Below are 16680 nucleotides of genomic sequence, written 5' to 3'. Positions count from 1 at the left end.
CCTGGGTGTGGTCAGAGCAGGATTTGACTGAGGCTCCAATTTGAACATTTTGCAAAAAAAAAAAAAAAAAGTTCAATATTGCCCTCTCTCACAACTACAAACAGGAAAAGGAGTTGTGTTTCAAAGTTGAAATTCTTCACTGAAGAAAGGTTGAACAAGAAAAAAAATGGGACACTCAGTCTTTAGGGTAACATGGCCCTTCTTTACAACTCTAAATTAAGTTATAGAAGAGCCATAAAAATGGGGGAAGTCTGCATTCATGCTAGAAGCTGGGTAAGGGTGCCAAGCAAATGTCAGAAAACTTCAAGGAATTTCTGTCTGATTGAGAGTAAGTGGTACAGAATGAAAGAAAGCAGTAACTCAGATTCCTGAGAAAGTAGCAAAACCTCATGGGAGGAGTAGAGCAGATCCTGGACGTCATGAACCTCTTCTAGTTTGAAGGGGTGAAAGTTGGAGGGAAGGAGAGGAGACCCGGGGCTGGGGCCTGAGGCTTAGAAGCAGCACTAAGTTGGAGGCTTGGGAGAGTGGGGGGAGGTGAGGGGGATAGTATATACTGTCGAAACAGCAAATGTCCAGCCAGCAGCTCCTGGAGGCACAGCAGGCAGATCTGGAGCAAAGGCAATAAGGCAGTTTTCTTGCAAGGGCGGCTTCCTTGAGCCTCAGGCCCCTGGTGGCACAGAGGTGTTGTAGGAGCTGCTGGCCGAGGCCCAGGGTTGGGGTCCAAGGAGAGGCTCACAGTGTTGGCAGGAGAGGAGAGCTGTTTATGCACCAAGACCAGGGCCCTGTGTGGAGAATCCAGGTGCAAGGATCCCTGCTTTCTCTCCATATACTTAGGTCCCTGGCCCACTGAACTCTTCCCAGTTTTGAGATCGAACGGAAAACCAAATCAAATGGCAACTTAAAGTCAAGCTGGGCCGGAGAGAGGGTCAAGACACAGTGAGCGTCCAGTTTGGATTTTTGTTCTGTGGGGAATGAGGAAACAGATCTGAAGAAAAGCCTGGTTGTACAAGGATGAAATACCCAAAGAGGAGAAGACTCTATAAAATAATGATAATGATATAATGATAGTAGCAGCAGCTAACATTTGCTGAACAGTTGCTAAATGCCTGATACAGACTTCTAAGTGCTTTAATCCTCACCAAAAAAAACCTATGAAGCTTATTGTTATTATTATCCCCATTTTATAGATATGGAAACGGAGGCTCAGAGAGGTTTAGGAACTTATACAAGGTAGGAGAGCAAAATCACATTTCTGAAAAATATTTACTGCAAAAAATACATTTTACGTGGCATCCGCTTTATCCTCTCTATAAAATTCAGGAATGCTTTCCAGATACAAAACCTGAATTAAGATGAAAGAAAAAAATAGGAAGGAAGCCGGATGACATAATGATAAAATGATGTGAATCTGACATGTTATGGTGGAATTTGAAGCCTTAGAAGCAGTAAAGAGCAGAATTTATACTGGAGAAAATGAGAATAGAATCCACTTCTTCATCTGTTGAAGGCATGGAGAGAAGAAGGGGTAAGAGGGGGTGGTGTTAGAGTTGAGAATCATGAGATGCCCAGGCTCAAGACTTGGTTCTTTCATTGGAAACATTTACACATTTTCATCCGCCTGGAAAGATCTGGATTTGATCCTGCCAAAAGAAAGAGGATCAAACCAGATGACTCCTTTGTTTGCTTTCCAGCTCTGCTATTCTGTGAGATTTTCTTCTACCAAATAGCATAAATGGGTTCTATCAAAAGTTAGGTTTTTGATAGTGATTTTTTGGGGGGTGAGACTCTTAGATCTATTTACCTTTCTCCTATTAAAAAAATTCCATTATTTTGCTTCTTTCTGTGGGGCCCATGCCTCCCCTACTCTGAGCCTTTGTGTTTTGGGTGGGCCTCCCTTCCGGCTCCCAGCTCCCAGAGTGGGCCCTGATGGTCTTCAGCTCCCTTTTCGTGGTGGGCTTTCAAGATGAGCTGCAGTGGCCGCCTTCTGACCCCGAGGGGAGATACTGTCTGAGAACAAAATCAACACACTGGAAGAACAGAGCTGTGCTGAGTACTAATAATATCGGTTGGCCCCTGCATTAAGTTGTAAGTTGTGCCTGACACTTAGCCCTACGCCAGGACTCTCCAGTAACATAAGCCAATAAATTCCCTTTTTGCTTAAGCCAACTTGAGTTGGGTTTCCAATCACTTGTAACCCAAAGTGTTCCAACTGATTCAGTTGGGCAGAGTAAATCAATAATACAGTCTAAAGGCAAGCTTACTTCTCTGAGAATCTGTGGCTGTTGGATATAGCATTAATATTAACATCTGGGCTCATGAAAATATTCTATCTTAAGATACCTTTTAAGAACAATCAACAGAAGGAAAATCAATGAGCTGTACATAAATGGCAGGTACATAAACAGAACTTCATTCATGTGTGGTGTTAGTATTTTAACTGTCCTGAGGGCTGCCGTCATAACCAGGTTACTGACCCTCAGGGCCTCAAAAACCAAAGGAAATAAGAAATGGAATGAATTGAAGGCTACGTGTCTTGTTTCGCTACCCCAATGCCAAGCCCACCCTGTCTGAAGACAAGCCCGCTGGTTTCCAAAAGGGTAGAAACGCTCCATCTCGCATAAGACGTTCTATGGTTGTGGTTAGGGAGAAAGAGGAAAAAAGGAGAAAATCTCTTTTGTTCATCTAACCACCTTCCCCCACCCTCTCACCATGCTCTGGCCACATTGCCTCCTTCCATTTCCTAAAACTTGCCATGCTTTTTCCTTCACATATGTTTTCCTTCATAGCACCTACCACTGTAGGTCATAAAATGCTTCTTGATATTTATTTGTTGAACGTCAGACTCTTCTTTAACTGTAAGGTCTGCACGGCAGTGGCCACATAGGTTTCAACCTCTATACTCAGAGGGCAGCGAAACAATAAACAAGCAATTGTTGAATAAATGAATGAATAAATGTATGAATGAGTGCTTGTGGCATCTTTGGGGTTAAGAGAGATGAAGGAGTGAGTTTTTTCATACATTATTTTTTTTTTTAAGGTGTACACATGTAAAAAAATTTTAATTTATTTATTTTTCGTTGCACCAGGTCTTAGTTGCAGCAGGCGGGCTCCTTAGTTGTGGCATGAGAACTCTTAATTGCGGCATGCATGTGGGATCTAGTTCCCCCACCGGGCATCAAACCTTTGTCCCCTGCATTGGAAAGTGGACTCCCAACCACTGAGCCGCCAGGGAAGTCCCTCGTACATTATTTTTGACTGAGATTTTTTTTTTTCTTCTAAAGCTTTTGCTTTAATAAAAGGTTGATGTTCTGTCAACTGATTTCAATCTTTGATTTCGTCAGAGGAGGGGAAGGGAGGTGGGAATGCTCAGAGCCCAGGGGTGGGAGGAAGATGGGACTCGGTGCTACCTAGAAACGGATTCTGTGAGTTGATCTTTCTTTGGATGTGGGAGTGGGCTGTTGAGAGGAGGGAATGAAAGCTATGTTGATTTCACTTCTGGAAGGGACGCTAAACAGCCGCTGCCAGGAGTCATGCAGGTGGTGGGTTCTGGCTGATGGTTCAAATTCTGATTTGGAGTAAAAAAACCATTAGCACATTTATCCTGCTTAGAATTTTCCAATTTGTCATTATCTGGAGACCTTGGAGAGCTACAAAGGGAGTGGGATGTGAAGCAAAGAAAAACAAGCTTTCTTTAAAAAAAAAAAAATTAGGTAAATGATGCCTCATCCATTGGGGAAATATTATGTATCCATTAAAATAGTTTATAATAGGGACTTCCCTGGCTGCAGGGGGCACGGGTTCAGTTCCTGGTCGGGGAACTAAGATCCCGCATGCCGCACAGCACGGCCGAAAAATAAAACTAGAAAATAAAATTGATTGTGGTTGCACAACTCCCTGAATACTAAACAAACAACAAACAAAACCCCCAAAAAACTGAGTTAAAAAATGGTTTATAATAATGTGAAACGTGATTATGCTATAGCATTAAGTCTAAAAATAAGAACAAAAAGAGAAGCAGGACCCAATCTTGTAGCTACAGAAAAATAACAACTGGGTTGATAAAAACACCCTGCCTGGCAGGGCCTGGCTTCCCTCCCCAGAAGCATCTCTTATCACCCCTCCTCCTGGAGGCCCCTGCCCCCTGCGCTCCAACCATCCTAAACCCCACATTTCACTCATGCCTTCCTCCCATTGCCACCTCTCCCCTCTCCTGGATGACGCCTCTTGATTCTTCAGGTCTCAAATATCTCTTCCTTTGGAAACCTTTTCCTACACCCAGAGTCTGAGGAAGTGCCCTGCGGTCAAGTCCCTCCAGTGTGTACTTCCGGGTCATCACACTTCCAGGGTCTCTCTCCCTAGGCTGTGAGTTCTGTGAGGGTGAACGGGTCACGCTTTTCCCATTCCTAGCACTCAGCACAGTGCCTGGCATAGGGCCTCAATAACTATTTGTTGACTGTAAACCTTAAGGAAACAGGCCAAAATGTTGCCAGTGGTTGACTCTAAAGTGGGGCAACGAATGCTGATTGGTTTTCCTTTTTTCTACTTTGTTGTATTTTTCCAGTTTTCTATAAGAAGCATGGATTGCATTTACAATAGAAAAATAATAGCAACCATTTGTAAAATATCTCGAGAGGGTATGAACAGGAGCAATATCAACCCTGTTTTCTTTCTTTTTCATAGAAAGAATGGTGGGATTTCATCTGTGTTTTTAGCTCTTTATCTAGGGCAAAACATACAGATCCAGGAGGAGTGTCATGAAGCCGGCAGGCTGTTCAGGGCTCACTTCTGACATTCTCCCGGCCAAGCTTCCTGTACTGGAGGGACTAACCCTGGTGGGGACAGGCTTTTCCACTCTATTTCCAGCAACCCGCTTAGGGCCTGGAACAGAGCAGGTACCTTCTCAGTAAATGTTTGCTGAATGCCTTGATACCAGTTTTAAGAATAAAATGAACTTGGATTGATGCAAAGTACAATGTATTTTGTGCCAGTGTTCTAGAAATTTGGGAAGGCATGCTAGCGGAAATTTCACTCTGCCTTAGAAATAGTAGCACAATTGGTAGGTGTGTGAATGTACAGTTATACTCCATTCATCTAGAGGTAAGATTTAAAGCAACCTCAGGACTTCCCTGGCAGTCCAGTGGTTAAGACTCCGTGTTTCCAATGCATGGGTCGTGGGTTCGATCCCTGGTTGGGAGACTAAGATCCCACATGCCATGCACAGTGCAGCCAATTAAATAAATTCTTTAAAAAAAAGCAAAAACCCATGTTTAAAAAAAAAAAAAAAAAAAGGACTTCCCTGGTGGTCCAGTGGTTAAGACTCTGCGGTTCTACTGCAGGGGGCACGGGTTCGATCCCTGGTTGGGGAACTAAGATCCTGCATGCCGTGCATGGTGCGACAATTAAATAAATAAATTCCTTAAGAAAAAAAAAGAACATCTAGTGACATCCACCCCTCCTTTTACAGAGGAAGAAGCACAATTAACAAGCCTGCCCCAAGTCACACAGGAATAAAAAAGTAAAACTGTGATATGAAATTAACAAACAAAGAAGAAACTCCCAGGCTCCTGCCTCTCTGTGCCAAGGTAACTGTAATTTAGGGTCAGCATGACCAAATGAGATCAAGGCAGGCAGGGGAGAGAGCTCTATATTTTAGGGTGATTCCTAGCAAAAATTCTTTTATAATTTTTAATTGGTTCTGAAGAGAGATTATCCTCATTTATCTGAACTACTGTTTTCTGGGCTATGTCCCAATATTGCCAGACAGAAAAAGAACTCCTTAAATCCTTATTTATTTTTTTAACCATCTTTATTGGAGTATAATTGCTTTACAATGGTGTGTTAGTTTCTGCTTTATAACAAAGTGAATCAGCTATACATATATATATATATATATCCCCATATCTCTTCCCTCTTGCGTCTCCCTGTCTCCCACCCTCCCTATCCCACCCCTCTAAATCATTATTTATTTTTTCTATCTATTATTGCAAAATGGATTCAGTACAACCCCCGCCCCGCCCCCAATACACACAGAGTTTTCCATGTGATTCCACTGGGCAGACTGGGTGCTTTATGAAGGCAGGGTCCAACTTGCCATTTTGTACAGTGCCTGTGGCTGTGCTTTTTCTGGATGAATGAATAAATGAATGAACAAATGAATGAATATTCAAGACTTAGTAGTCAGACTCTCCTGTTTAACTTTCAGTGTAGCACACCCATGTCTTGAGGCGAATTCTTAAAATCCATATTGTGGATGCATTCGATATGACAGGAAGTAATTAAAACACACGGTAAGCATTGAGGGAAAGCTTGTCAAAGCTCATTTCTATAACAACAAACAATGTGGAAACTGCATTTTCCCCTGTAAATGGGGGCGTGCTGACATGTGGAAATGCAAAAAAGCTCCAACACAGTATCTAAAATCTAGTCGGGGGGAAAAAAATCACAGAAAGTAGTGTTTCTCCATATCTTTGATACAAGATTTACACACATGTGGTTTTGTATTTCTTTTGCTAACTTACCCTTTCCTCCATGGACAGCTGTTAACATCATTTCCCTACTCAGTTCTCTTATTTAGCACCTCCTAAAAATTCAAGCTATTATTACTTTTAATGAGCAAAATTTGGGGATATCGTCCTACTCATCTGTATCTTTTCTGAGACTACAAATTATCAGGATGCACCTCATGTCTAGACACCCTCAGGTGTCATTCAAATCACCGATTTAAGCTGTTTACACCCCACATTGTCTTATTTATCCTTCAACATCAGGTCTCTGTTTAATTAAAATTTACTTTGGTTCTCCTGGTGAGCACCGGCACCATCTCCATGTCGGCACAGAAGTGGCTTTGTTCTTAATTCCATCTCTGCCTCTGTCTGCTCTAACAGAAGCACACTCCGGCGACCCAATTCCTGAGCTTGCTTTCCTTGAGAGTTGGAGTCTTGAAAACCACAGGCAATTGCCAAGGATGTCTCCCATTTACGAGCTGTTCTCCAAAGGCTAACACTGATCTTCCCCAGACGCTAAATCATAATCTTCATGTTTTTCGTATTTCACATTCTAGCCGCAATTTCAACATCCCATCCCCGTGACATTAGGGGATGATAAATCAGCGGGCGGGACAGCTCCCCTGTACAGACTGGTACGGGCGGACCAGGCTCTGCCAACGCCCTCACTCCTGCCAGATGTCGGCGCCCGCAGCGTTAACCCTTTCCCGCAGCTCTGCTTTCCCCTGCCGGCCAGAAGCTTCCCAGACAGCTATTTTTAACAATGTAACATAGCTTTTATTTCTTTTCTTTTTAAACTTTCCTCCTTTTTGCCTTTTCCCTCCTTTCCTTGCCCTGCCAAGCCTAACAGTACTTTGAGGCAAATAAAAATGCTATCAAACAGTGGGCAGTGTAAATATATATTTTTTCTTAAATCAGTTAGTCTGCATTAAAACCGTTTTGCTCCCTCCTCTTCACTGAATAGTATTAGAGGAGGATGAGGGTGGAAAAACTTACTTTAAGGTGGAGAAATAATGCTAATATTTTGTTGTTGTTATTTTTTTAAGCAGCTTTATTGAAGTATAATTTACATATCGTGGAATTCATCCATTTTGCCAGGACAGTTCAGTAGTTTTGGGTATATTTATAGAATTGTGCAAGTGTAGCCGTGATCTAATTTTAGAACATTTCTATTGCCACCTCCTCCCCCCAAAAAAACCCCTCAATGCTCTTTTGCAGTTACTTCTGCCCCCACCCCTGCCAGCCCCCTGGTAACTGCTAATTTACCTTCTGTCTCTACAGATTTGCCTTTTCTAGGCATTTCATACAAATAGAATTTTACAATAGGTGGTCTTTTATGTCTGGCTTCTTTCACTTAGCCTAATGCTTTTGAAGTTCAGAGCTAATGGCTTTTATTAGATGGCAAAGCCGTTTGGAACGGCCAAACTGTCCGAGAAGACTACAGAATCTAATATGTACATGCTAAGTGTGCTCTCAGAATACATGCTGCATAGATGTGTCCCATGCAATAAGGTGAGAAACTCATTTCCCTGTTTAGGGTCAAGTTCTAAGGTGTGTGTGTGTGTGGGGGGGTGTCAGTCAAGGGCCATATGCAAATACAAAGCATTTCAATTCATAGTTGGTATTCGTTTTAGAGAGAGTAAAATCCAAACCATTCAATTCACCTGTTATTTAAACGACAGATCAAGGCCAGGTAACCTTATTAGATAAAGACTACGGTTTTAAAACACTGTCCTTTTCATATCATCTAATGAGATTATATATGTTAAAGCACTTTGCATACTGAAATTATATGCTCATTTTTTAATGTTAATTAATATTATATATTGTTAAGGGAGTAAGAAAGAGGAAGGAAGACAGAATAGGTCAAAGCTAAACAAAAGGAAGAGAGGAGTGAAAAAGAGACTGAGGTTTGTGGGGCGAGTAGGGAGAGGCATGAAAGAGGGTAACCTGTCTGTCCCTTCCCCAGTTGCATTCTCAGCAGTTAGTGATGACTTTGCACCTTTTGGCTGCTCTTTCAAACTTTCATCATGGAATATTCACAACAGCTGCCCTGACAAGGAACCCTTCTCCCACCTGAGGGTTATGGCGAGAGCATTGGTTCACAGCCATGGCTGCTCATTAGAATACCCTAGGGAGCTTTTAAACTCTATCCGTGCCCAGACCAGATCCTAAATCAATTAGATCAAAGTCTCTGGAGGTAGGGCCTGGGCATAAGTATTTTTTTTTGTTTTTTTTTTGTTTTTTTTTGCAGTACGCGGGCTTCTCATTGTTGTGGCCTCTCCCGTTTTGGAGCACAGGCTCCGGACGCGCAGGCTCAGCGGCCATGGCTCACGGGCCCAGCCGCTCCGCGGCATGTGGGATCTTCCCGGACCGGGACACAAACCTGCGTCCCCTGCATCGGCAGGCGGACTCTCAACCACTGCGCCACCAGGGAAGCCCTGGACATAAGTATTTTTGGAAAGCTCCCCAAGTGATTCAATTTAGGGCCAGGACTGAGAATCAGTGGGCTATGTAGAGCAGTGCTTATCGAATTTATATGCATATGAATCACATATGATTTTGTTATACTGAAGATTCTGGTTCAACAGGTCTGAAACGGTGGCCTGAGAATCTGCCTTTAGAACAAGCTCGCAGGTAATGCTGATGCTGCTGCCCCCAGATCACACTTTGACAGGTGAAGAACTAGAGAAAAATCCAAGTTGTTTTTGCGTGCGCGGGTCTTCCATCTGTTCTGGACCAGCAGCATTAACATTGCCTGAGAACTGGTTAGAAATGCAAATCTTTGGGCCTTACCTCAGGTTTATGAAATCAGAAATTCTGGGGTCATAGCCCAGCAACAAGTTGGTTGAACATGCTCTACAGGTGAAACTGGTGCACATTAAAGTTTGAGAGCCACTGACCCACTTGTATCAATATTTCCTAAACAAGCGATGCCCCTATATATGTATTTCTTCTGGCTGGAATACTTTTTTCTTCCCCCTGACCCTCTTTTACCCAAGGATCTCCCTCAAATTCCTATTCATCCTCCAAAACACATCTTTTCTGTGATACCTTCTATCCAGTGTTGCAGTGATAAGTGTTTAACCATGGGCTCTCCAGAACCCTGATTTTATAGCATTGGTCAGTTTCAGGCTATCAATGTGAAGATGCTGAAAGCTGAGCTGGGACTAGATGCGTACTTGCTAACAAGAAGGCTCTTGCCAGCTGGCTCCAGCACACCATCCCCTCTATCCTATACTTAACCCACTGTGTTATGTATTTGGTTGTCTGTCTTCTGGTTAGACGTTGTGCTCCTTGAAGGCTGGTTCCATAACATTCCGCTGCCTTCTTCCATTATCTCTCAAATGGGACCTACACCCAGCAGGTCCTTCATATTTCTTTACTGAATTGAACAAAACCTCTGTTATGACGACACCATATACCCACACCCACATACACAACAGAAATTTTCCAAATGAAACTTGCTGCATACTGAGATAATTGTTTTAACTTAAAAACATTAATTTTATTTTATTTTAAAAAAACTTTTTATTTTATATTGGAGTATAGTTGATTAACAGTGTTGTGTTAGTTTCAGGTGTATAGCAAAGTGATTCAATTATACATGTACCTGTATCTATTGTTTTTCAAATTCTTTTCCCATTTAGGTTGTTACAGAACATCGAGCAGAGTTCCCTGTGCTATACAGTAGGTCCTTGTTGGTTATCCATTTTAAATATAGCAGTGTGTACATGTCAATCCCAAACTCCCTAACTATCCCTCTCCCCCACTCATCCCCCCGGTAACCATAAGTTCATTCTCTAAGTCTGTGAGTCTGTTTCTGTTTTGTAAATAAGTTCACTTGTATCATTTCTTTTTAGAGTCCACATATAAGTGATATATCATATAAGTGATATTTCTGTTTCTCTGTCTGACTTACTTCACTCAGTATGGCAATCTCTAGGTCCATCCATGTTGCTGCAAATAGCATTAATTCATTCTTTTTTATGGCTGAGTAATATTCCATTGTATATATGTGCCACATCTTCCTTATCCATTCCTCTGTCAATGGACATTTAGGTTGCTTCCATGTCTTGGCTATTGTAAACAGTGCTGCAATGAACACTGGGTTGCATGTATTATATGGTAGCTCTATTTTTACTTTTGTAAGGAACCTTCATACTGTTCTCCATAGTAAAAACATTAATTTTAGATTGAGTGTAATGTCCCATCTATATTTTATTCCAGGATTTGGGCACATGGTAAAGTCAATTATGATGGTGTCCATTAGAAACCTGGTGAATTAGAAACAGTGCCTTTGTTTAGTTTAAAAATATGCACAGATGTGGAAGGCTCCAGGTGGTGGCCTCACCTCAGGGAGGGACCTGGGAGCCTGGGAAGTGCTCCTAGCTCTGCCATTGACCAGGTTTCAGGGCTCCTTATCCCACACTGTCATCTGCAAAGGAAGGTGCTGCATTAGATCACTAGCTCTAAAGGTCATTCTATCTCTAGCTGTTAAATTATAATTTAGGACCCCAAATGCTCTTTATACTGAGAAGAAAGCCTGACTTCAGAGATGTTTTCTCCATTAAAAAAAAAAAAAAAAAAAAGCCTTTCTATTTTATGGAATGGGTTAAGTATCTAATATGCCCTAACGCATCAAGGGCTTGTCTTGGCATCTTGTCCTCCTTCCTCCTGATGAATTGCCTGACACTTCCCTGATCCCGCAGCTCTTTTCTTTAGAAAATAACATTTGGTTCCAGTCATGGCAGAAGCTGGGGCTTTGCTGATTTAAGGCCATAAAGGAATGTGACAGCAAATTTAAATACTTTCATATCTGTAAAAGTATGGGTCCTGAAATACAAATGTTAATATAAAACACTCTACATTGGCTCCTTATGTACAATAGAATTATCTCTAATTGTCAGCGGTTTAGTTACTATTTGTTCATCCCTAATTCTCTTTAGGAACTGCAAAACTTGGATTGAGTTATAATTTTCTACATTGCTAGGCCATGTTAAGACAACTAATATGAATTTCAGTGAATTAACTTTACAGTTTGAACAATTAGGAAACACTTTTTCTCTCATTAACTTAATCTTGCATTTCAATGATCACAGCATCGATTCTGTAGAGAACTTAATACATTGTAATTGTATTTTAAAATACAAATAAACAACTGTGCCAATAAAAGAGACCATTTTCAAAAGACTCTCCAAGAAGGCTTAAATATTTTTGGCAAGTGGAAGGTGGGAGTTCAGGAGTAACTATTTCCTTTGCAATTCAAAAACATAAATTAGGATAATTGTTTTAAAAAATAGAGCTCAAATGTATTAGCACATCTCCTTCTCTAATTAAGCAGCTTCTTTTTCAGCTCATGCTTTAATTTAACTCCAAATACTTTTCCCTTTCATTAGTCAACACTGACACAGACCCATCTACTTCAAAATCATTTATATTATCCCTTCATTTGGGTTTCCAACTTGGGTTTCAACATTAGGTAGAGGAAAAGAATAAAAGCTAGTTTTGAATTTAAGCGAATAATGAATTTCAGAAAAGACCTCAGCAACGCATTTATTCGTTTCCTGTTGGGGTCTCCTTAGCATGTTAAACTGAAGCTGTAACAGTGGAATGAAATACCTTACCCACAAAAATCAGTTCAGGGCTCCTATAGTTCACTTACTGGTACTTCATTCTCCTGGTTTCAAATTCCAAAGGGTTCTTCTTTCTTCCTTCTCCCTCACATTCCATATCCAGATGATCATTAAATCCTGCCAGCTATCGCTTGTAATGTGTCTAGAATATATCCTCTCTTTTTTTGGCCCTTCTCAACTTGACTCTCAACTTGAGAGTGCATCATAAACACTTGGGAGCTTCATAAAAATGTACAATTCCAGGACATTTCCCCCAAGATTCTGATTCGGGATATCCGAGGTGGGTTGCAAGAAATCTGCCTTTCTAACAATGTAATAGATGATTTGGGGGCCTGAGAGATTGGACAGTAGGGACCAGATTAAGAGGGAGGAAGCATGTTCCAGACAGTGAGGCCAGGAGGTGAAAGCCCTGGGCAGGAGGGAGCTGATAAGGAGGGACAGAAAGAAGGATGGGGATGCTGGGAGCAGCTTGATGGTGCTGGTCCAGTGTGGGCGGGGGGAGCTCCCAGGCCATATGAAACAGGTCTGCTTTGCACAGGTGGGATCTGAGGTTCCTGTAACTCTCCATTGAAAATGTCAGTTGGAAGCAGGAAAAGAGGATTAACAGCTGGGAAGAGAGATTGGAGCTGGATTTGATCATTAGATCTCTGGGAAAGAGCCTGTCAATTGCAATGAGAAGGGAGTCAAGAAGGAACCCCATTTATTTATTATTTCAAAAAAATTTAAAATGGGAGTATAGTTGATGTACAGTATTATATAAGTTACAATATAGTACAATATAGTGATTCACAATTTTTAAAGGTTATACTCCATTTATAGTTACTATAAAATATTTGCTATATTCCCTATGTTGTACAATATATTCTTGTATCTTATTTTATACCTAATAGTTTGTACCTCTTACTCTCCCACCGCTATATTGCCCCTCCCCCACTTCCTTCTCTCCACTGGTAACCACTAGTTTGTTTTCCATATCTGTGAGTCTACTTCTTTTTTTGTTATATTCACTAGTTTGTTGTATTTTTTAGATTCCACATATAAGTGATATCATACAGTATTTGTCTTTGTCTGATTTATTTCATTTAACATAATGCCCTTGAAGTCCATCCATATTGTTGCAAATGGCAAAATTTCATTCTTTTTCTGGCTGAGTAGTATTCCATTGTGTATATATGTACCACATCTTCTTTATCCGTTCATCTGTTGATGGACACTTAGGTTACTTCCATATATTGGCAATTGTATAATGCTGATATGAACACTGGAGTACACGTATCTTTTTGAATTAGTGTTTTTGGGTTATTTTGGATGTATACCCAGGAGTGGAATTGCTGGGTCATATTGTAGTTCTATTTTTAGTTTTTTGAGAAACCTTCATACTGTTTTCCACAGTGGCTGCACCAATTTACATTTTCCTACCAACAGGGTATGAGGGTTCCTTTTTCTCTGCATCCTCACCAACAATTTGTTATTTGTGTTCTTTTTGATGATGGCCATTCTGACAGGTGTAAGGTGGTAGCTCATTGTGGTTTTGATTTGCATTTCCCTGATAATTAACAATATTGAGCAACTTTTTCATGTGCCTGTTGGCCATGTGCATTTCCTCTTTGGAAAAATGTCTATTCAGTTCTTCTGCCCATTTAAAAAATTGGGTTGTTTATTTTTTTGGTGTTGAGTTGTATGAGCCATTTATATATGTTGGATATTAACCATTTATAGGTCATATCACTTGCAAATATTTTCTCCCATTTAGTAGGTTGTCTTTTTGCTTTGTTGATGATTTCCTTTGCTGTGCAAAAGCTTTTACATTTAATTAGGTCCCATTTGTTTATTTTTGCCTTTATTCCCTTTACTCTAGGAGACAGATAAAAAAATATTGCTATGATTTATATCAAAGAATGTTCTGCCTATGTTTTCCTCTAGGAGTTTTATGGTTTCAAGTCCTACATTTTGGTCTTTAATCCATTTTGAGTTTATTCTTGTATATGGTGTTAGAGAATGTTCTGATTTCATTCTTTTACATGTAACTGTCCAGTTTTCCCAACATCACTTATTGAAGATACTGTGTTCTCTCCATTGTATATTCTTGCCTCCTTTGTCGTGGATTAATTGACCATAAATGCGTGGGTTTATTTCTGGGCTCTCTATTCTCTTTCATTGATATTTGTGTCTGTTTTTGTGCCAGTACCATACTGTTTAGATTACTATAGCTTTGTAGTATAGTCTGAAGTCAGGACGTATGATTCCTCCAGCTCTGTTTTTCTCAAGATTGCTTTGGCTCTTTGGGGTCTTTTGTGTTTCTATACAAATTTAAAAATATTTGTTCTAGTTCTGTGAAAAATGCCATTGGCATTTTGATAGAGATTGCATTGACTCTGTAGATTGTCTTGGGTAGTATGATCATTTTAACAATATTAATTCTTCCAATCCAAATCTTTCCATCTGATTGTGTCATCTTCAGTTTCTTTCATCAGTGTCTTTCCAAGTACGGGTCAGAAAACAGTGACTGGAGAAGATGAGCCAGCAAACAATATAGGAGGAAGAAAGAAAAGTATTATAAAAGCCAAAAAAAAAAAAAAAAGCGAGAGAGAGAATTTTAAGAGGAAGTGGTTGACTAGCATTCATGGCTGCCATAGCATTTTTTGTGCCCAAATAGAGCAGGTATAAATAAATGTTTTCTAAACTGAATGGAAATGGTACCCAGGCCAGGGAAGGTAAGAATTATGAGGAGGTTGCTGAATGAAGCAATTAGAGGGTCCCTGTGTGATGCTGGCAAAGGCAGTCTCGTTGGAGCGGGGGTGGCCAATCATAGGTGATTGAGGAGGAGCTAAGTGGTGGGATGTGTAGAGAGCAAGTGTAGATGCTGAATAAGCATCACTGAGCAAGATAAGAAGAGACGGAATGGCAGTTGGATGGAGAAGCAGGGTGGGGGTGAGTTTGCCTTGAAGATGGGGGTGGTGGTAAAGAAGCAGAAATGAAGGCTATTCAATTTTTCCCTGGATAGGTGACCTCCTCCCATCTAAGGCACATGGGCTTTCAACAACTGAGCTAATGAGTGAACTTCCCGTGTAGCTCCCCATTTTGTATTCATGTGGATTTTTCAAAATGTTCAAGATTTCCTTTTTTGAAGAAATAGTTCCTTTTAGGTAAAAACCATGGTTTAAGCCATGTTTTCTCCAAAGTGTTTGGCATTTGCTTTCCTGACCTAAGGGATTCATGACCTAATGTTGTCTGATCACGATGGGTGTTCTGAGTGAGGTGTCCATCTGCACTATCTCACAGTGATTCTGTAAGATGGGTCTTACTATCCACCCTCCCCTATGAGGAAACTGGCCTGCCATGGCTTTCTGCTGATAAGTGGTCATGCTGGGATGCCAGCCTAGTTCTGTCTGTCTCCAAAGCCTTGTTACCCCACCCATTCTGCCCTTGCTTCAATTGCATAAATTCCAAAATGACATGACTGCCTTCCCTCCAAAGTTCCTGACCTTTTTACATTCCAGACAGTTCTTTCTGATTGAGGTGTAGTTTCTTCAGTGGCTAGAGGCACAGCACTTGCAACTCTCCCCCTACAGAGCTTCACTGTCTGTCTCACCCCTTTGCAAACCACACAGAGATCCAGCAGAGAGGAGCTGCTGGCTGCTCACCTCCAAGAACCATGCGTCTGCCCTATGTGGTACCATTCTGCTGTCTCTGCCTCACAAATGCAGAAGTGCGCCTGAGCCTGCCTCGTGTGTGGTCCAGCAGCTCCGACTGAGCCCCTTCCATCTTAGAGAGAAATCGCATCCACTTAGCACCCTTGTTGAAATGCTAGGCACTGTGGTAGGTGCCTGGTGGATGGTATCTCACTTCATCTAGCTGACGCCTCGAGCTAGATGGTGTCATCTCCATTGCCCTTGTGAGGTAACTGTACCTCAGAGAGGGGAGTGATTTCCAAGGACACCTACTCTGGGGTGTCAGAGCTTGGACTCAGCCCAGGTCTACCTGCATCTTAAGACCACTTTATTACACCATCTCTCAGCACAAGGATGAAGTCACAGCAGAGGACTCTGTAGGCTCAGAGCTGGGCTGTTCCAGGAAGGATTCAGACAGGAAGAATTAGGAAAAGTGACTGGCTAAGATAATTGTCACTACTTGGCATATTTTGGTGAGCACTTAATGATTTAAATGATGAATCTATTAACTCTCACGTATCCAGTAGTGAGGGCCCACTTAGCAGTGTGTTCTTTGTGTCTCTTCCATATTAGTGTTTAACCAACTAAAGACTTTAAAAATATATACTTCTAATTGGAGATGTTATGAGTGGCTTTCACTGCCAGACATACTTCTGACAGGTAGCCATTGATCCAAAGACCAGGAAACTTTAGCTTGAAGGACAGAAGTGAAACAAGTGGAGGGAAAAAGTCTTCAGGTCAACACAGCTGATCTGGGCTACTCTCAGCCTGGTTCATTGTGGAATTAAAGCAGAACTGCACGGCCCACAGCCATACAAAAATCCAGTGAAGGTGTGGCTTAGAGGGATCAAAAGTGTGCTCACATCCCCT

General features: G+C 41.3%; 1 protein-coding gene across 1 annotated transcript in view; it reads left to right on the top strand.

Moving 5' to 3' along the window:
* The window catches only part of SH3GL3 (SH3 domain containing GRB2 like 3, endophilin A3), a 285754-nt gene that overhangs the window by 63274 nt on the left and 205800 nt on the right, over positions 1–16680 (top strand). The gene's annotated exons all lie outside the window — the stretch shown is intronic.

Source organism: Delphinapterus leucas, chromosome 2 (genome assembly GCF_059928025.1).
Source record: "Delphinapterus leucas isolate spDelLeu-1000000601 "Yukka" chromosome 2, BTC_Dleu_Yukka2, whole genome shotgun sequence".
Lineage (NCBI taxonomy): Eukaryota > Metazoa > Chordata > Mammalia > Artiodactyla > Monodontidae > Delphinapterus > Delphinapterus leucas.
The sequence above is the reverse complement of the archived record's forward strand: the minus strand, read 5'-3'. Positions and strand labels throughout refer to the sequence as shown.